Source organism: Musca domestica, unplaced genomic scaffold, assembly GCF_030504385.1.
Source record: "Musca domestica strain aabys unplaced genomic scaffold, Musca_domestica.polishedcontigs.V.1.1 14, whole genome shotgun sequence".
NCBI lineage: Eukaryota > Metazoa > Arthropoda > Insecta > Diptera > Muscidae > Musca > Musca domestica.
The window spans coordinates 13,259,851-13,282,367 of NW_026712192.1; the positions used below are offsets into that span (position 1 = coordinate 13,259,851).

General features: G+C 34.8%; 1 long non-coding RNA gene across 1 annotated transcript in view; it reads right to left on the reverse strand.

Moving 5' to 3' along the window:
- LOC131801112 (uncharacterized) overlaps positions 1 to 18,566 on the reverse strand; it is a 47,782-nt gene extending 29,216 nt beyond the window's left edge. Inside the window, exons 1-2 of the long non-coding RNA XR_009341703.1 lie at positions 18,352 to 18,566; positions 18,055 to 18,266 (exon numbers count right to left, since the gene is read on the reverse strand). This is a non-coding gene — a long non-coding RNA (uncharacterized LOC131801112). The remainder of the gene's footprint in view (positions 1 to 18,054; positions 18,267 to 18,351) is intronic.
- Positions 18,567 to 22,517: the final 3,951 nt, after the last annotated feature.

A 22,517-nucleotide genomic window follows, 5' to 3' on the forward strand; every position in this document is an offset into this window, starting at 1 on the left:
AATTTTTTTTCTTTTTCCCCAATAATAATTGAAGAATCTTTACCTTTTTCATCAAAACGTATTCAGCATCTTAAATGTTGAAGTTTACCGAGGAGGATATTGGTAAAACCATTGCACAATGGACCCATATCCAATTTTTCTATCCAAAATTATTTTAACGTCCCCAAAATTTAAAACCTAGAAACCAAAAAGTGACCTCAATACCAAATTTCAGAATTTCAGCACTGCCCCTTAACCCAATACAAAATTTAGTAAAATTTGGTCCGCACATCCAAAAAAAAAAAAATATATATAAATTTCTCTTTATACTTGACACCAACAGTGATCCCGAATTGGTACTATTGAATACTTTTTAAACATTATAGTACACATTCCAAAACCGCCACCATATCACCAATTCCAGATACCAACAAAGACAAGACCACCTCCATATTTCACTTCGGAATGCCAACAGAGACCTCAATAAGAAATTTGAGGATTCCAACCCTATCTCTACACCCAAGACCAAATTTAGAACTACTTTGTAATTTTCGTACAATTATAGTACACATTTCCAAAACCACCCCCATATCTGGAATACATATTGCTTCACCCAATACCAAATTTAGCACCATTTACTACCTTTCGTACAACTATATTACGAATTTCCAAAACCACCTTCATATCTCAATCTGGAATACCAATAGAGACCTCAATATAAATAGAATTCCAGCCCTAAACCTTCACCAAATATCAAATTTGGCTATATTTAGTACTTTTCGAACAACTGTATTACGCATTTCCAAAACCCATCTTCAAATCTCAACGACAGATAAAAAATGTTATATAATTATAAAATATCAGAATTTTATCTCTATCCCTTCATCCAATAATCAATTTAGTACCACTTAGTACTTTTCGTACAAAAGCTCTTCCATATGTCCAGGCTAAACATGAACAGCGACCCCAATACCAAATTTCAGATATCAAGCACTACCTGTTCACCCAAAGTCAAATTGTACCGAACGTAGTACTATTTAGTACTTTTCGTGCACTTGCAGTACACATTTCTTTACACATCGTTTTTACGAACCTATTGCCAACTGGGAACCCAATACAAAATTTTAGCTTCATCCGTTAACACTTAACCAAACTGTTTCAAATTTAGTACAGTTCCCACACTAAGTACACATTTCCAAAACTACCTTCAAATATCAAAGTTACATTCCAAACTTGATTCTCATAACAAATTTCAAGATTTTAGCTTCATCTGTTCACATAATACCAAATTGTACCATTTTTGAAGTTTAGTAACATTTTTAGATCATTTTCCAAATTTAAATTTCGAATTTGCAATAGCCCTTGGCGACATCTATCCTGCACTGCATCAGTAAGTCTCATTCCAAATTTTTGAACCCAAATTCCAATTTGTACAAAATTTAGTACCATTTATTTCATATAAGTACGAATTTCTAAAGCTTCCTATGTACCCCAATCCTGAACTCCCACAGTAATCCCAATTCCAAATTTAAGGATTCCACTCCTGTTGGTTCACCCAAATACAAATAATAATTTATTTAGTACATTTTAAATATAAGTACAATTTTCCACTTCCTATATATCTCAATCCTACACTCCGAGAGTAATCTTATTTCCAATTTTCAGGATTAAGTACCATTTAGTACACTTAAGTACAAATTTTCATAACTACAGTTCAATAGAAATCTTATTTTCAAATTTCAGGATCCCAACTCAACTGGTACACCTAAAATTTAAATTGTACCAAATTTAGTATACATAAGTACGAATTTCCAGAACTACCTACATACCTCAGTTCTTCAATGCAATAGTAATCTTATTTCTAAATTTTAGAATTCCAACTCTATAGGTTCACCCAAATCAAAATTCTACCAAATTTAGTACCATTTAGTACACATAAGTACGAATTTCCAAAACTACCTAAAAAACTCAGTCCAACAATGCAATAGTAATCTTCTGATTTCCAAATTTCAGGATTTCAACTCTTTTGGTTCTCCAAAATTCAAATTTTTCCAAATTTAGTACCATTCAGTACACATTTAGTTTGTAACTCCTCGAAATACTCATGTCAGACCTAACAAAGTATATATATTCTTGATTAGCGTACAATTCTAAGCCGATTTAGCGATGTCCGTCTGTTTGTCTGTCGGTTGTAATCACGCTATCTTTCGAACGAATTGAGATAGAAGGCTAAAATTTTGCACACATCTTTATTTTTCACGTCACGTAGGTTCACGTTTTCATATAGCCCCATATAACGGTACCTTCCGATATTCGGTATTTTGATGATTTTAGCGACATTATTCACCGAAATTTTTTCAAATTTTGTATTTGAAATTCGAAATGGATACTACAGTCTGAGACAGAAAATTGTCTGTGCAGGTCCACGTCTTCGTATAGACCTTCGTATACATATCAGTACCTCCCTATATTCGGTATTTTGACGATTTTAGGTCAATACCCACCGAAATTGTTTGACATTTCGTATTTGAAGTTCGTAATGGATGCTACAGCCTGTGACAGAAAATTATCTATGTTGGTCCAGGTTTTCGCACAAATCCGATATAACGGTACCTTCCTATATGCGATATTTTTTTGATGATTTTAGCTACATTATTCACCGTTTATTTCAAGTTTCGAATCTGAATATGGTAATGGCTTATGACAAACAATGGCTGCGTAGGTCCACATCGTATAGGCCCCAATATAACGGCTATATTCGGTATTTTTAAAATTTTAACAGAATTTTTTTAAGGATTTTATTTTTTGAAAATTTCCAAATTCATTCCAAGTTGTGGAGGGTATTCAAAGTTCGGCCCGTCCGAACTTACTCTAACCGTTCACATGATACGAAATGGTACCCAATGTAGTACATTTTAGTCTTTTCCGTACTCTAATAGTACGAACAGTTTGGTACAACTATTAAACACTCCATCAATAACCCTCATTCTAAATTTAAGAGTACTACCTCTACTGCTTCCTCAAATACAATGGGTACCATATTTAGAACCTTTTAATATTTTACGTACGGTTCTGGTACGAATTATTAAAATCTGACCCCTTCGGACCAAGTGTGACCCTCACCCGCAATTTCAAGATTCTAGCTTCAGCTGTTTCATTTTTCATTTTCAGTCCGTCAATAACTTGACTCTTTTATTAAAATAGATCAATAATTTAGCGCCATCTTTATTCGTTGTTCACCATCCCAGCTCTGGCTCATCTCTTTCCTATTCACGTCAAAAAAAAGTTTCGAGTTTTTTTGAAAACACTTCCCTTTTACGTTCTCCATGGAGAAAAACAATGGATAACGAATGAACATGATTCGTTTTTATCTTGCAGAGATTCTACTTGAATTGATTGCCGTCAATCAATCAATGCTAATGTGTTGATATCTGTTATGCAATTAAAATTTTATTATTGTACTATTTGGTGGTCATTTATTCCCATTCGGATGCTCCCTCTGCCACAGCAACAAAGTTACATACGTACGCACCTATTTTTTTTACTCGAGCGGACTCCAACAAGTCCCAACATACATACATCGCATACATCGCTGTAAAGGAGTTGAGCTAAATGTATTATCGAACAGACAAAGTGTCAGCGTCAAAACGAAAGAACGAACGAATGAATATTTCAACAGACCAAGGCATTGGATATTCCATCAATTTAAAGAACACCAAAAACAAAACGAAAAAAAACGAAATATCGTAGGGAAGTCTTATCTCTCTCTCACTTCAAAACATAATTTATAACAATCGCGGAGGAAGTTAATAGGAGAGCTAATTTATTTCCTATAATTAATTGCTGTAATGAGAATTGAATTAATTTTTGAATCTCTGCACCAAACACCACAATTCAATCGAATAAATAAACCAAAAATTTCCATTGTTCCGAAACAATGTCCAGACAATGGAATGATCTGATCTGCTGTGATGTTGCTGTGACACGGGGTTTTGTGTGAGTGCGTACGTGTGTATGACGTGATTTATGACTCCACGACCATTCAGTTAGTGAGCCAGCCAGCTAGCATAACTAAAGGATTGAATAGCCAATTTTATCAAATGAAATCATGGAAATTACACTCGGTTATCGCGGTAAGTGTGTAGGGGGAGTGTGGGGGGAGGGCGAGCGTAAAAGGCAAAATGTAATGTGATATGCATCAGCAGACAAGCGCACAATTTAATTATTAGACATTATTCGCGAAAAGAAATGATTTAATTTTAATATAAAATCAGTAAGGTAAGGGCAAAGTCGGACGGGTCGACAATATGATACCCTATACTCCAATGAAATTTTAGCAGAACAACCTGCAACAAATATATGTTTAAATAAGGACTTTGTATGAATTGAAACACATTTACGGATTAAGAGCGGCTGAACTTTTAAATCGGTTGGACGGATATGATATATGGAAGCTATGTCTTATTCTGAATCTTTTTCCACTAAAGTTGATGAAGGTCTCTGTTTTGGTCTTTGTGACCTCCCGTAACAAATATCATTACTATCTATATCTATATATATAAATGTAAGTTGTGTTAGTTACTACGCTTATAACTTAAGAGCCGCTGGGCTGATTTTAACGATCCACACAAATTCGGAGTTGTCTCCTCTCCGAAAAGGATAATATCCAAAAAAATCGCGTAAAAATGTGATATATTAACATTTTCATTTTGACTTTTCAAATGTACAATAGTAATGTTTTATTTTGCATGATTTTTTTCTATTTTGACTGGCTTTTTTCTAATGTACATTTGTAGTGTTTTTTATATTTTATTTTTGAATTCGAATATTAAAACCAGTTTATTTAATTGACTTGATTTCTTGAGAACTGAAATTGATGGCGGGTTACATGGAAGTGTAATACCGAATTATATGGTGGCGAAACGGAATAGATGATATCGAAATAATTTAACGCGGTCACACCAAAAGAAAGATAATTATTAATTAAAAGATAATTACTTTTTCAAATTCGCTAAAAAATCACGAAAAAGAGATATTAAAATAATAGTAAGGGTCTTTAAACATTTGCTGTAATAAATCAGCGAACAAGTTGAAGATTTTTTCAATTTGTTATTCTTCTTTTGTCATTTTTTTTAATTTGTATTTGCGAACACATTTAAACAACCAAAAATGACAGAAAAAGCCTAATGGAGCTCATTTCAAAGCGTGGACCTACTTCTTTCATGTGACAATAATCCGTCCAATGAGAGCTCAAAATGCAAAATTCTTTGGAAGTACAATCAGTAAAATACCAAATTTAAAGGGTGCAAAATAATAGAGCGAATGGGACTTTTAGTAAGAAAAGGATTTCTATCCTTCCAGGAATTCTTCCCAAACATTCAAGATACCTTAAATCACTTTTGCAGGTCATGATATCGATTTAAGCTATTTTTGGGGTCTTGACCACTTTTTTCATATTTTGGCCCTTATTTGGCATCTTTGTCTCTAAGGGGTTAGGGGACCATCATACAGATAATTGCCACATAGGAATTTATTTAAGTAAAGTCCCCACATTGGAGTATCCCCAAGTCCACTTTCACATATAATGTGTGGTCAGAAAAGAAAAGTTTGTATTCTATTGAATTTGTAACTCTCAAGAGAATATTGGTTGGAAACGTAGATTTGGGAAATACATCTATATGATAATATGGTGGATAAAACTATTTTTACTCATTTAAATCACGCGGAATATTTTTCAGTTTGACATGCTATGTTGTTCTGCTAAATTTTTGATTTGGTCTCTATTTGTCATATTGGATTATAAGGGCTAGAAGAATGTTTTCAATGTAGGTCGATGTCTCGGAGTAGTGCCCATATAAAAGTATCTCCTGATTTTACCATATTTCAAAGGATTTGGCTAAAAATGTGTATTTGGGGGGTGAAAAAATATGAACATATCTACAAATTTTAGAATTTTTTCCATATAATAGTACCCCCTCAAGTCCACTTTTTGGCGGACAAACAGACCGACATGGTTAGGGAGACTTATAAGAACGCTAATGGACAATCTGAGGTGCTAATGGCTTAAAAAAGTAATTAACTTTGGCTATTCTTAATTCATTCAGCGCTCAATTATGAGGTGTACAAAATACAGCAAATTCCAAATTACTGCTCATTTCACTGAAAGATTTTGCTACGATTTTTACCATACTAAAAATTAATTTGATCCCTTACATGGGGATAAGATTGATATATACTTTTTAATAGATTTGTATAGCACATCCACACCTTTGAAGCCCACGGCTTAAATATGGGTACAGGTATTTTAAAACACTTTTAATCGACCAGTACGGGAACACTTATATCAGTCATATCTGTGAATAATTATGCTTTGACAAATATGCATAATAGACAAAAACTACGGGCCGGCAACGCGGACCGGGCCAGCTAGTATATATATAAATGTAAGTTGTGTTAGTTACTACGCTTATAACTCAAGAACCGCTGATCTGATTTTAACGATTCATACAAATTCTGAATTGTCTCTTTTCCGAGAAGGATAATATTCAAAAAAATCGCGTAAAAATGTGATATATTAACATTTTCATTTTGACTTCTGAAATGTACAATCGTAATGTTTTATTTTGTATGTTTTTTTTCTATTTTGACTTACTTTTTTCGAATGTACATTTGTAGTGTTTTTTTTAATATTTTTTTTTTCTTTTTGATTCGAATATTAATACCAATTTATTTTGACTCGATTTCTTGAGAACTGAAATAGAAGCCGGGTTACATTGAAGTGTAGTACCAAATTATGTGGTGGCGAAACGAAATAGATGTTATCGAAATAATTTAACGCGGTCACACCAAATTTAAGTCAAAATTTCTAAAAATCTTGAAAAAAGAGATCTCATTGCAAAAATTCTCAAATCGGGGAAAAAATTACATAAGGTATAACTAAAGAACGGCTTGACAATTCATACAATTTTGGAATGGTATCCAATAAAAATATTAATAACAAATTTCTTTTTGGTGTGATTTTTTTCAATTTGACATACTATATTGAAGTGAACATTTTTTATTGCCTTGAAATCTGAATGAATAATATTTAAAATAAAATGAGTGACCTACGTGGACCTACATCTTTCATATGGCAATAATCCGCCCAATGAGAACTCAAAATGCAATTCATTGGAACTGCAGTCAGTGAAATACCGAATATAAAGGGTGCAAAATGGTAGAGCGAATTGGACATTTAGGAAAAAAGAAAGAAATTGTTCCTAAACTTTCAAGATGTCTTAAATCGCTTTTGCAGGTCATGATATATGACCCCCGGATAAGGGTACAACCCTATTTCAAGTATTGTTTACATTTTAACCACATTTTTCTCACACCCATTTTAATTTGATAAGAAACCATCCTCGCAAAATATGATCATGTTTTGGTATAACCATCATATAATTTAAGCCATGTTCGGGGTCTTCGACATTTTTTTCATCTTTAGGCCTTTATTTGGCATCTTTGTTTCTAAGGGTGTAAAAAACCTCTTCTCATAATATTTTCAATTTTCGGAGTAGAGTCCATCTTGGTCTTGACCACATTCATCAATTGATTTGGCTAAAAAATTGTATTTAGGCAACTCTGGGGTAGAGAATCGTCCCTCAGATAATTGTCCACATAGGCATTTATTCGAGTATAGTTCTCACATTAGTGTACCCACAAATCCGCTTTCCTAACCAATGTTTGGTCAGAAAAGAAAATTTGATATACTATTGAATTTTAAACTCCCAAGAGAATATTGGTTGGGAACGTAGATGTGGGATTAACATCTACATGCCATAAACTCCGAAATATCAAATTGTGGCAGAAACATGAAAAAATCACGAATATTAATTTTTTTGTTCGTTATTGAATTATACTATGATGAAAAATATGGACTTTATGGGTTCTCCAACTCACAATTTAAATGACAAAAATAAATTAATTAATATTTCACGGTAATGGGTATAAAAAGCAATTATCTTTGACTATTTTGAAATCATTCCGCCCTCAATTATGAGGTGGACAAAACTAAATACCACGCAGCACGGTATTCTTAACATTGGAAATTCAATACCAAAAATTTAGCTGAGTTTTCACATGGGGCTATTATAGAAGTTCTATATCATACTGGTTTTTAACACTCAATTATAGCCTTAGGCTGAAAAATAAGATCAGGCTATTCAAAATATCTAAAACCGACGGTAGATTATTATCTATTATAATTTTTCCCATGAATGTTTATTTCTATTTAGAAATTACTATGGAGTTATTTTACTTATAATAAAAATTGTGCCGCTTTCATAATTCTATAATGCTTAAAAAAATATGCATTAAAGACTAAAAGTAAGGGCCGGCAACGCGGACCGGGCCAGCTAGTAGAATATAAATGACTTCGAGAATATAAAATAGGATGAAACACATACATATATGGGAGCGATAGTTATATCAAAGCTATTTGTCTCAACTTTTCTGCACCAATTAAAAAAAGAAAAATTACTTTTAGCATGAACTCGGCCATAACTAAAAAGATATTGGCAATTTTTGGCCTATCAACTTGTTACGCTATCTCAAATATGAATGTTAAATTTCAGCAAAATCGATTTCAAAATATGGTAAAACACTTCAAAGAAATACAAGTAAAATAACACTAAAATCGGCGGGCCGAACTTTTAAGACCCTCCACCATAGGGTAAAAAAAACTACAAATAATTTTATAAAAAAAATTATAATAAATAAATAATTAAATAAAAATAAAAAAATGAAAATAAATAAATAAAAATAAAAATAACCAGTAAACCAGCAAAGAAAGTCTTAAAGTCGGGCGGGGCCGACGTTATGATACCCTACACCACTTTGCTAATTTAGTAGAGCTCCACATGACAATTAAAAGTTTTTATGGGAGAATTCAATCATACACGCTATGATTATAATTATAATTTAAAGTTCAAAGGACTAAATATGCCGAAGCATTTGTATCTTTTAAATTCGGAATTGTATTGCCCATTTCGTGCACAATTAGTTTGAAATCGGATAATTGTATAAATAGGAGAGCTATATCCAAATCTGAACCGATCTCGATAAAATTTGGCAAAGATATTTCTGAGCTGTATTTGTTATATTTCCCTCAATATCGTTGTTGCAGAGTGCATATTACGGCGGCGGTGGACAAAAATAACAAATCGGATGAACAATATATATATGGGAGATATAGCTATATCTGAACCGATTTCGATCAAATTTAGCATACATATTTTCAGGTCCAATCTGATCGTACGTGCAAAATTCCATACAATTCGGGCTGATATTACACGTTTGGTGCACAATAAAAGGCAAATCGGACGAAGATATATATGGGAGCTATATCTAAATTTTGACCGATTATCTCCAATTTCAATAGGGTTCGTCCTTGGGCCAAACATATGTTTTTTTGGAAAATTTCATCTCAATCGGGCAATAAATGCGACCTGTACTTTGTTTACAAAAATACCTGGACAGACGGACAGACGGACGGACGGACATGCATAAATCGACTCAGAATGTGATTCTATGCAGATCATCAAAAGGAACTATGGGTCTATCTCATTTCCTTCTGCCTGTTACAAACAAATGCACAAAGACATAATACCCTGACCACATTGTGGTGTAGGGTATAAAAAGCAGTAGCTTCGGTTGGGCCGAGCTTTGAATACCCTCCACCATTTGGGACGAATTAGGACATTTTCAAAAAAAAATATAATTCATTAAATATTATGTTAAAATCTTAAAAATACCGAATATGGGAAGGTGCCGATATATGGGGAATATACGATATCGTGGACCTATATACACAATTCTCTTCCTGGGGATAAAGTACTCACAAGGAATTTCAGACTATTCCATTGAAAAATGTGGCTAAAATCATCAAAAATACAAAATATAAGGGGATACCGTTGTATGGGGGCTATACGATATAATTCTATTCCAGGGGACAAAGTACTCACAACTCATTGTGTGAATTTTCAGAGAATTCGAGTAAAAAATGTGGCTAAAATGACCAAAATACCGAATATCGGAAGGAGCCTTATATGGGGGCTGTACAATATCGTGGATCTATATAGACGATTACCTTCTAGGGGATAAAGTAATCACAAAGAACTCCTTGTGCACAAAAATAGAATATCGAGGGGTACCGTTATATGGGGGATATACGATATCGTGGACCAATATAGCCCATCTTCGAACTTGACCTGCCTGCACATAAAAAACAGATCTGTGCAAAATTTTAGCTTCCTATCTTAATTCGTTTTGACTGTAGCGTGACTTCAACAGACGGACGCACAGGGCTAAATCGTATTAGAATTTTACGCTGATCAAGAATATATATACTTTGTTGGGTCTAAAATTTTTATTTCGATCAGTTACAAACGAAATGACGAACTTAATATACCTTCCATACTATGTATGGTGGAGGGTATAAAAAATGAATAAATAACAAAGTCTGTTATATGGGGAGCCATAATAAAAAGGGTACCCATATAGACCATTTTACAGGGTGAAATAAAAAAAACTGCAACCAACTTCAGACTGCTGTCATTTCAAAGCCACTCGTCCGGCAACTGTTAAAATTATTCCAGTAACTGCTCAAAAGAGCTAAAGAGTTGCTTCGCTTGGCCGAAAGTGGTGAACTGCCGAATTTGGTTTTCTACGATGAGAAAACATTTGTTGTCCAGCAGTTTGTAAACAAACAAAATGACTGCGTTTACTTGCCAAAGAGGGCAGCTGAAAATGTGCACCTTCGGCTGACAACCAGAACTCAAGCGGCGGCTATGGTGATGGTGTGGGCCGTCATAGCAGCCGATGGTCGCTCTCTGCTCGTATTAATCGATCGTGGCATCAGAACAAAGCTGAAATATTGCGAAAATATTCTGGAGCGTGTATTAAAGCCTTGGGCACGCAATCATTTTGGCCGCGAACCTTGGTTATTTCAACAGGACTCAGCATGCGCCACCCAAGAATGGTTACAAAATGAGGTTCATCGATTCATTTCCAGCGCACAATGGCCACCAAAATCTCTGGATACCAATCCGTTGGGCTATTGTGTCTGTAGTATTTTGGAAAGCAAGGTTGGAACTAAAAAATACCAAAGTGTCGATCACCTCAAGCAAGCGCTTTGCCGGGAATGGGCCAAAAGCAACATTCGCCTAGTGTGTGATTTGTGTGAGTTTCATTGGCCATTTGAAGGCCATAATTTGTGACCAAGTTGAACAAAGGTGACCAATTTGAACAAATCTAAACTTATTCTAAAATTTGATGCTATTTCCAAAAGTTTTCACTTTCATTCATTAAAATTATGATGATTCGGTGATAAGTAATAACATATTGCACATTTTGGCGTATAATATACGTGAAATCGGGGAAAATGTATGAGTTCGTCCGTGTGTTCTTACCGAGTTATATATGATATAGCTGGGTATTTATTCAGGGGTTGCGGACAATATCCCAAATGGTTACTTTTGTATATTTTAGAAAAGAGAGAGAGAGCTCGATGTAAGGAATTTCCAGGGTGGAGCAGGAAACTCCTCTTCGACAAAATTCATTTTGTTTTTCAATAATTACGGGAAAAAACCAGCAGAACCGTCCATGTGATACTCTACAACAATATAATATATTGGAAAACTTCCTTGGGTCCAGACCCACTTTAGTAGATTTTATGAGATTGTGCCATACAGTCCTGCACAAATATTGCCTTTGTTTTTTTTTGTAGGGGGTAAATTCTCCATATTTACGTTCTCTGCCATGCTGATAGGTATTAAAAAAAAATTCTCACAAAATTGTGGTCCATTTACCCGCTAAATATAATTCATGGGTCGTCAAAAATACTACACTTTTGCGCTGTCCTAAACCCCAACCTCATGCAAAATTCCGTATCTATTGGTTTTTAATTATGACCTGTAGATCCACTGCAAGATCAGGAAAGTTTTCATGTTTGATCCATATTAACCCCTAAATATACATCTTAAAAAACAAACAGCCATAATTCTGAACCTAACTCAAGTCCCGTGCAAAATTTCGTGATGATGAGGACAACAATTGCGGCCTGAATATAACACCCAGAACATATAGTGTAGTAAGGTGAAAAATAACTCCTGGGAAGAATACCCAAGGAAACTGTTGAGGATTGGTAGCTCTTTCCGAAACCTACCATCTATATCCACTAATAAACAAACGTTGTTTTTATATAGACAACAATAATGGGATTAAGCCTTACTATTTTGCAACAACACAATAATAAGGCATCCCGAACACACATGAGATCACTTTTCTATCACAAAATATTACTAAAACGAGTAAAAACATTAAGTTCGGCCGAACTTTTAATACCCTCCACCAATGGATAAAGAAAACATCTTCATATAAACGTATCTGAACTCAAACGTGGTCCACTTTAAACTATAAATACCAGTAAGACCGTTTGGATAATGCTGTTAAACTTTTCAAAGAAACATAGAGAGGGTGAGGCCATTATATGGGGGCCATACAAAATGGGAACTTATATAGAAAATTTTATAATCCGAGGTTTGTCATCTACCAAATCGTTTTTAAAAACAAATTTGAAACAATTTCTTGGGTAAATGTGACTAGGATTATCAAAATACCGAATATCGGTGGGTATCGTTATATATGCGCTATAGGAAAACGTGGACATAATTATTCAATGTTCTGCCACCGGAGCTACAACCCATTATAAACTACAAATACCAATTTTTACACAAATGTTCTCACGTATTTGTTGCATAAATCCTCAAAATACGGAGGGGCTACCAAAAACATGAACTTATACATACCATGTTCCACTACAGCAACCATTACTAGAAACCATTACGAACTACAAATACCTATATCTGGAGAAATAAGGCAAAAAATCATCAGAATACCCAATATCGGATGTTCCGTTATATGGCAACTATAATAAAACGTGGACCGATATATCTCATTTTCAGTACCAACCATCATAGACACAATACAATATGCTCTGCCAAATTTTGAAGCTCTACGTCAAATAATGTGGACTGTATCGTGGTTTCAACAGACAGATTCACATCGCTAAATCGACTTAGAATTTTATACTTATCATGAATATATATACTTTATGGGTCTACAACGAATATTTCAAGGTGGAGGGTATAATAATATATAGTGCAAGAGAAAATATCATCTTATCAAAGCGCTACAGAGATTTGCACAATGATTTCATTTTTAAAATTTAAAAAATTATAAAGATTATTTGTCATAAAATTTTAATATACGCCCTAAAGTATATCAAAAGTCTATATCTTATCTAATCGAGGGTTAAAGCCGTACTTTTTCTGAGTTTATGTAAAAATCTTCCACAAAGTGTCATTTTTGAAGGATAATATTAACAAAAACTTCATAAAATTTCACTATAAGTACTGAACGGTACAAACTCTTGTAAAATTTGAAATTAGTGGAACGGATGGAGCTGGGATCCTGAAACTTGAAATTAACATTACTGGCAGAATGCAGGATTGAGATATGTAGGATGCATTTCGTTGACTGTTGACATTTCGAATTATTTTTGGAAATAAGTACTACAAGAGTATAAATGGTACAAAATTTAGTAAAGAGTGTAGGGATAGAGTTAGATTTCTGAGTTTTGGCATTGGGGTCAGAATTGGTATGTAAGGTTGTGAAACGGAGGTGGTCTTGGAAATACGTACCGTAGATGTACGAAAGTACTAAAACTTCAATTATGGTCCATATTGGTGTATAGGGTTGAGATATGAAATGGTTTTTGAAATGTATACATGAACGAAAAGAACCAAGTGGTACTAAAATTGTGTATGTGTCTTTATCCGATATCAGATTTGTTGTGCACCAAAGCCCAAACTAACTGAATTTTGGTAATTCAGCCTAAAAGCATGTACTTAAAATTTTATAAAAATCAATTCAGATATAGCTATAGCTCCCATATATATGTTTTATACGATTTTGTGTTGAAGTCCCTCACATGCGTAATATGCACTTCACAACAATGATATTTGATACCGGGCATCAGATACTGCTCGAAAATACTTCTGCCAAATTTTATTGAGATCGGTTCAGATTCGATACACATCTTCATCCGATTTTACACTATCAGCCCAAATTGAGTAGATTTTTTCATATTCAACCGAATTTTACCACTCAGTGAAACTTGGTCCGGTATACCTATTGCTCCAGTAAATATTTTGAATATAAAACTTGTCGAAGTCATATCATGTACTATACAGCGATGTTATTTGGTTTAGAGTTGGTATGATCTACTTCAGATAAATTTCGAATATAAACTATAAATTTTTTGTTACAGGATCTCTTCTAAATACGCATAGTGGGCCCCGCTCGACTTTTGACCTTTCCTTACTGGTATAATTTTAAAATTTGCAAAACATGTATGAGTATAGGGGGAAGCCCGTGCCTACCCCTATCCGTTCGGATTAGATCAACTTCGGAAAACAAATATATTTAAGGTTCCTCCTTACAATTTAACTATCTCTTCCCTCATGAAAATATAAACGTTTATCCTATGCCTTGGTCAAATGAAATCTCCTTATGTCATTGATCAAGCTTTGAGCTCTTTCTGTTTAAATACGAATTACATTTCTCCTTTAAAGCATAAATCCCACTCTTATAAATATCGGCTATACCACACAACGGCACCAACATCTCTCTCTCTCTCTCACTCTCCCTCTGCGTAAAGTCCAAAACCACCAGCAAAAGACCACAAACAATTTTACGGTTTGAGGTCAATCCAAATTTAATCGTTTTAAAATTTCAACGTTGTCTGCAATATTTTCACTGTCAAAAATTTAATTCACATTATTTATTACTTTGCCATTTTCGGACGGGTCTGGCATCCTGATGGGTTTGTTTGTTCTTTTTTTTTCATTTCAATTCGTTTTTTTTTCGTTTTTTGGCTGACTGAGCTGTCGTTCTTGCAGACAGATATCATGGCCGTCATCGTGGCCACTTCAACGCTTCTTGTTTTGTGAACAGCGCGTTTACACTGATTCGCATTGGTATGACGTTTCGTTTTGTTGTAATGCTTAACACGGGTGAACAAAAATTTTGTCGTATTTTAGAAAATATTCTCGATTTGATTTAAGGTAAGGGAAAGGGCATTGGAAGATTTGGTTATAAGGAACATTGGTGTACAACCGGCGGGTATTTATTGTTAATGAAATAAAATTGAATTTCAAATATTAATATATTAACAATTTTGTTGCCCTGTATAATGTTTATTGTCCAATATGGACACTCCATGATGTTTGTTGTCTGTTCAAATGTATGTTCATCTACCAGAGACTACATCATTTGTATTCGGGTTCGTTTTGAATTGTTTTTCAACATCATATTTTGATACAATTGTTATTTCTTTCATAGACAATGGCAGGAGCAACAGCAACAACAACAAACAATCATACATTTTATGTTATCAATGATAAATGTACATTTCTTCCGAGTGAAATGCTTGAAAGCTTTCCCTTTGATACAATTCACATTTTAAATAAATAAATAATAGCTGGAGACTTTTCACTATTGAAATTCGTTTTTGGAATTGGTTTAAAGCTAACTTTTAGGGTAGATAATATTTGTATCGTTTAATGTTACTTTTCAACAAAATTGAATTTTATGGGAAGATTCTCCATTTTCGTAAATTCAAATTTACAAACTTATTTTTACTGTATGATTTGAAAATTAGTAAGCGGAAGTTAGTTAAGACCAGTAAGGAAAGCTCAAAAGTCGGACGGGGCCGACTATATGTTGCCCTACACCACTATGTATATTTAGTAGAGCTCTCGTAAAAGAAAGGTTTATATTGCCATTTCTGAGCTCTATTAGATATCTGGCACAAAATATCATTATGTTAGAGTGCATATTTCGAAAGTTGGAGATTTAAACACTAAATCGGATGAAACATATATATGGGAGGAAATTTTAAAATCTTGCTTCCATGCTAAACTCGGTTGAATTGCGAAAATTCACTCCATTTGGACTAATATTAGCCATTTGGTGCACAATAAACCTGAAATCGGATAATGATATATATGGAAGCTATATCCAATTCTGAACCGATCTTGATAAAATTGAAAACAGCTATTTCTTGGCTGTATCTGATATCTGATACCAAATATTATTTTTGAGTCGTGCATTTTACGAATTTGAGGGACAAACAACAAATCGGGTGAATTATATATATGGGAGCTGTAGCTATATCTGAGCCGATTTTCACCTACTTTGAAGTAGAATTTGAAGTGTATGCTTGTAGGCTGAATTCGGTAGGAAATGCTAAAATTTACTCCATTTGGACTGATATTAGCCATTTGGGCCACAATAAACCTAAAATCGGAGCTATATCTAAATTTGGACAGATTTTCACCAATTTCAATAGGGTTCGTCTTTGAGCCATACAAATGTTATTTGGAAATGTTCATCTCAATCGAATAATAAATGTGACCTGACTGAATAAATCCACTCAAAATACGATTCTATGCTGATCACCAAAAGGAACTATGGGTCAATCTCATTTCCTTCTCCATGTTACAAACAAATGCCTAAAGGCATTTGGCGTAGGGTATAAATATTGAAATTGAAAATAATCGGTCCAAATTTGTAAATTTTGTAATATTTGGGAACTGATAGTTCTTGAAATCTGAGATTGGGTATTCGGGTCACTGTTCATGTATAGCCTGAACATTTCTCAATATTCCATTCGGCAAATATTGAAAAATGAGCTCGGGGTAAAGCCATTGAAATACCAAAAAGTGAAAGAACTTACACCGCAACCGAAAGAAAATAGACTCAAAAGAGCTAAAGAGTTGCTTCGGTTGGCCGAAAGTGGTGAACTGCCGAATTTGGTTTTCTCCGATGAGAAAACATTCCTTTGTAAGCAAACAAAACGATCGTGTTTACATGTTAAGAGGTCAGCTGAAAATGTGTACCTACGGTTCGCCACCAGAACTCAAGCGGCGGTCATGGTGATGGTGGGGGCCGCCATAACATCCGATGGTCGCTCTCCGAATAAATGCCGAATATTATCGCGGAAATATTCTGGAGCGTGTATTAAAACCTTGGGCACGCAAACATTTTGGCCGTAGACATTGAACATTCCAACAGAACTCAACACCATCGCACTCAGCACCTGCCACCCAAGAATGGTTACAAAATGAGGTGCCTCGCTTCATTTCCAGCGCAAAATGGCCAACAAAATCTCCGGATACCAATCAGTTGGACTATTGTGTCTGGAGTATTTTGGAAAGCAAGATTGGTATTAAAAAATACAAAAGTGTCTATCACCTCAAGCAAGCGCTTCGGCGGAAATGGGCCAAAATATCGCAGAGCAACATTCGGGCAGCGTGTAACGGTTTCATTGGCCGTTTGAGGGCCATAATTCGTGCCAAAGGTGAGCAATTCGAACAAATCTAAACCAATTCTTCAATTTGATGCTATTTTCCACATTTTTTGCTTCCATTCAATAAAATTGAAAAAAAAAAAAATAAATAAAATAAAAATTATGGCGTTTGACTTTGTTGCAGTTTTTTTTTTATCCCACCCTGTACATAATTCAACTCCGAATGTGGTTGTATATAGAACATCAAAGGGAACTATGGGGCTATCTAATTGCCTTTTGCATGTTACAAGCAAATGATAAAAGACATTGTGCCCTGTACCACAGCATAGAGTAGGGTATAAATATATAAGGAAGATTTTGTGCCTTTTGAGCTTAGGATATGATAATAATTAAAGGTCAGCAACAATTGCTGAGGATTCTTTACCCACTTATGCTTCTGCCTAATCATTTTGTGTGAGCCCTAATGTATCTTTTATTTGGGCATACTTCCCTACATGTAGTTTATTATTTAATAGATATATAGGACAGGTAATGTCGCAAAGAAAAAGTAGTAAAGCTGTGTTATAATTAAGCTTAAACCTTGATAATTAAGATGAGATCGGAATTTGACCGATGTGAGGAGCGTAAATATTTAGGAAATTAATAATTTTACGAGTAGGACTTACCCATATATTCCAACGCAGTATCCACGCCTGTTGGCGCAAGAATAAGAAACCACTATTCAATTTAAGCTTGAGAATCATTTCATATGGGTATTGCCTTGGCCGGAAATAAGATAGCATTAACTGTACTCTTGATCCTCTGATGATTTTTCCTGAATGCATATTGCAGCGGTAGAGTTATACATAAAATCTTGAGCCTTGGTCCTTTTTTTAATCTTTAAACATTGGTAAAACAAGTTGAATAAATCATATACGTTTACCTTCGGATATAGATGTAATGCGAGCTTGATAATAGCTTACAATATGGCATTGGTACTGTAAAGGAAAGTTTTGACTTTTCAATTATTTCATGAATTCATCTTGCGGCATTCGGTTTTCATATATAAAATATCGGATTCCAAGAGTAACAGTTTTTCGATGATTTCAGGTCTTAGATTTCTTTCTTATTTAAGGATATACATTTTCGTCAGGATGTTATTTCTCTTAACACATATAATATATTTTTTTCGAATTTATTTTTTCTCTTTCTTTCAATATCTATCCAAATAATAATCTTCAATATAAAAATGTTCCTTATTTGTTCTTTTTTTTTCAAAACGACAAAAAAAAAATTCATCAGCCTACTACAAATTCCAATTTCAAAAATACTTGCCTTACAGTACTAGGAAACTACATGAGTTTTGGTTTCGAATTGATCAAAGTCACAAACTCGAAGTTCAGCTATTCTTCTACTGATGGCAATTTCTTCACTCGAGTACGCGACTATTGAAATTGGTCGAAAGGCTAGAGAATTGAATATAGCTCCCACATAAATCCTGCCCAATTTCACATTTATTGTGTACCGCATATAATATCTGACCAAATGAAGTAAATATTGGCACATGTAACCGAATTCAGCCAAGAAGAAATTAATAATAAGCAATTGGTGAAAATCGGTTTCGATAACTATAACTCACACCCATATGATCCATACTATTTGATAATTCAATATCTAAAGCCGTAAATTGCACTAACAACGATATTCTGTTTAAAATGTCAGCAAGAGAATCAGAATTAGATATAGCCTCCAGGTTTTAGGTTTTTTTTTTGGTATTGTAAATGTGACACATAGGTCCACAATTTGGTATAGCCCCCTTTATAAGCGCACCATACAATTTAAGGTATTTTTGGGGATTTCAGTCATTTTTTTTCAATGTTTAGGCAGTAGAATTGAAATAAGGAGATGGTTTCGGAAATGTGTAGGAAGTGTAAGAACTGTAGAGAATGATACAAATTTGGGAAATGTGGAATGTTAAAATATCGTATTGAAAGCCCCCTGTGCGCAGATGTGTACAATAAATGTTCGAGAAGTACATGGCAGAGAAGTATGGCATGGGAATAGAAGTGACATAATACCCTACAACACTATGAGGTGGGTCTATTATATGTTTGGTTGGCTCAAAATTATGTAAAACCTCGAAACATTAGTCCAAACATAGAAAACTAAAGGGTGATATAAAAAAAAATGCAACAAAGTCAAACGCCATAATCTTTACATTCTTTTTTTTTAAATTTTATTGAATGAAAGCAAAAATGTCGGAAATAGCATCAACTTTTAGAATAAATTTAGATTTATTCGAATTCCTTCTTTGGCACGAATTATGGTCTTCAAACGCCCAATGAAACCGTCACACCGAATCTTGCTCAGCGGTATTTTGACCCATTCCCGGCGAAGCGCTTGCATGAGGCTATCGACACTTGGTATTTTATAGTGCCAGCCTTGCTTTCCAAAATGCTCCAGACACAATAGTCCAACGGATTGGTATTCGGAGATTTTGTTGGCCATTGTGCGCTGGAAATGAAGAGAATAACCTCATTTTGTAACCATTCTTTGGTGGCACGTGCTGAGTGCGATGGTGTTGAGTCCTGTTGGAATGTACAAGGTCTGTTCTGTTGCGGTGTACGTTCTTGCACTTTTTGGCATTTTAATGGCTTTACCCCGAGCTCATTTGTCAATATTTACCGAATGGAATATTGCGATATGTTCAGTCAATTTTCGGCCACTGCGATGCGGGTCTCGATCAAGTCGCTTCTTTACTTTTCGAACCATTTCTGCTGATGTTGCCCTTTTCTTCCGCCCACTTCCTTGACGTCGGGCTACGGAGGGATGTTACGAGACACAAAAGATTTATTTACATTTAAATGCTGGAGTGCTCTAACGATAGCCACTTGTGGTTTTCCAGCCAAATATAAAGAAATCACACTATCACGCTTGAATTCCACCACGAATAACTCTTTTTCTGGAAAATTCTCACCAAAATGCTTTTGTATGCTTGTAAACAATATAATGAGCTGTCACTAGAATAATTTTAACAGCTGTCTGGCGAGTGGCTTAGAAAGGACAGCTGTTTGAAGTTGGCTGCAGTTTTTTCATCTCACCCTGTAAGTGCCTAAAATTTTGTCAAGATCGGATCAGATTTGGAAATAGCTCCCATATATCTTTATCCGATGTCTGCTTTATTGTGAACTAAATGACTAATATCAGCCCAAATGGACTAAATCTTTTTGGTGAAAATCGGTTCAGATATAGCTTTAGCTCCCATTTATGATTCATTCGATTTGCTGTTAAAGTCCATCACATGCGTAATATGCACTGCACAACATTCATAACGGGCATCAGATACTGCTCGAAAATACTTCTGCCAAATTTTATCGAGATCGGTTCAGATTTTTGTATAGCCGGCTGTAATATCAGCCCAAAATGAATAGATTTTTTTATATTCAACCAAATTTTATCATTTGGTGAAGCTCGGTCCGGAAGTCATATCATACAGCATTGTTATTTGGTTCACAATTGGTATGATCTACTTCACATAAATTCCGAATTGAGATAGAAGGCAAAAATTTTGCACACATGTTTATTTTTCCAGTAGGCAGGTTAAGTTTGTAAATGGGCCATGTAGGTCCACGTTTTCATATAGCTATCTATCGATATTCTATATTTTGATGATTTTAGCGACATTATTAACCGGAATCGTTTCAAATTTGGTATTTGAAGTTCGAAATAGATACTACAGCCTAAGGCAGAAAATTATCTGTGCAGGTCCACGTCTTCGTATAGCCCCCATATAAGGGTACCTCCCGATATTCGGTATTTTGATAATTTTAGCGACATTATTCACCGGAATTGTTTCAAATTTGGTATTTGAAATTCGCAATGGGAACTACAGTCTGTGATAGAAAATTATGCAGGTCCAGGTCTTCGTATAGGCCCCATATATCAGTACCTCCCTATATTCCGTATGTTGAGGAGTTTAGGTACAAAACCCACGAAATTGTTTGAGATGTCGCATTTGAAGTTCGTAATGGATGCAACAGCCTGTGACAGAAAATTGTCTACGCTGGCCCAGCTCTTCGCACAGCTCCGATATAACGGTTCCTCCCTATATACGATATTTTGATGATTTTAGCTACATTATTCATCGTTTATTTCAAGTTTCGTGTTTGAATATCGTAATGGCTTATTACAAACAATGCCCATATAGGTCCATGTCGTATAGACCCCAATATAACGGCTATATTCGGTATTTTAAAAATTCTAACAGATTTTTTAGGGATTTTATATTTTGAAAATTTTCAAATTCGTTCCAATTGGTGGAGGGTATTTAAAGTTCGGCACGGCCGAACTTACTGCTTTTTAACTTGTTTTTATTACGAAAGCTCTTCTAAATATACATAGTGGTGTAGGGTATCAAACATTCAGCCTCGGCCGACGTTTGACCTTTCCTTACTGTTTTACTGTCGTGTTTTGGTTTCCTTATAATGGTAGGTCTTATATTTTGACGCTCTGCAGGTTTATGTCAGAGTTGCCAGCGAAAAGTTTAAATAAGCTTAACGGGTTGTAAAATACACATTTTCACATTTCCCATTATCCCATTGAATTGGCTTCTGGCAAGATTTTAGTCGACCCGAAGGAATATGATCATTTTCCAACTGGTTTTGTATCATTTATTCTGTTTTGCATAAATATCCTAAATATCAAAACAATAAGATATTAACTTTTTTACGAAATCTGGGTGACACCCAGCTTTCTCACTTGTCATTTTTTTGTTAAATTAGCCCCCCTACGTTGTGAACTAATTGAGCTCTTGGCTTGCGTGTAAACCTCATCAATTACAATTTAGTGTCAGTTAATCGTTTCTACCGCATGTATAGCTCATTTCATAAAAAGAAGACGGAATGGCTTTGTGCAAAAAATGCAAAAACAAAAAAGAAAAGGAGAGCAATACGCATTCATTTCGAACAAATGATTTGCTTTTAAATTTGCATTATGTTGGGTAAACATGGCACAGCGGCAGCGATGGCGGCAAATGAGGAAGGTGGCCGGACGCCTGTCCGAATCTTCAGGTATTCAGTTGATGTCAATGGCTGTTCCTGTTGGTTCTTCGTCGCCGTCGCCATTGTCGTAGTGGTGGTGGTGGTGCTGG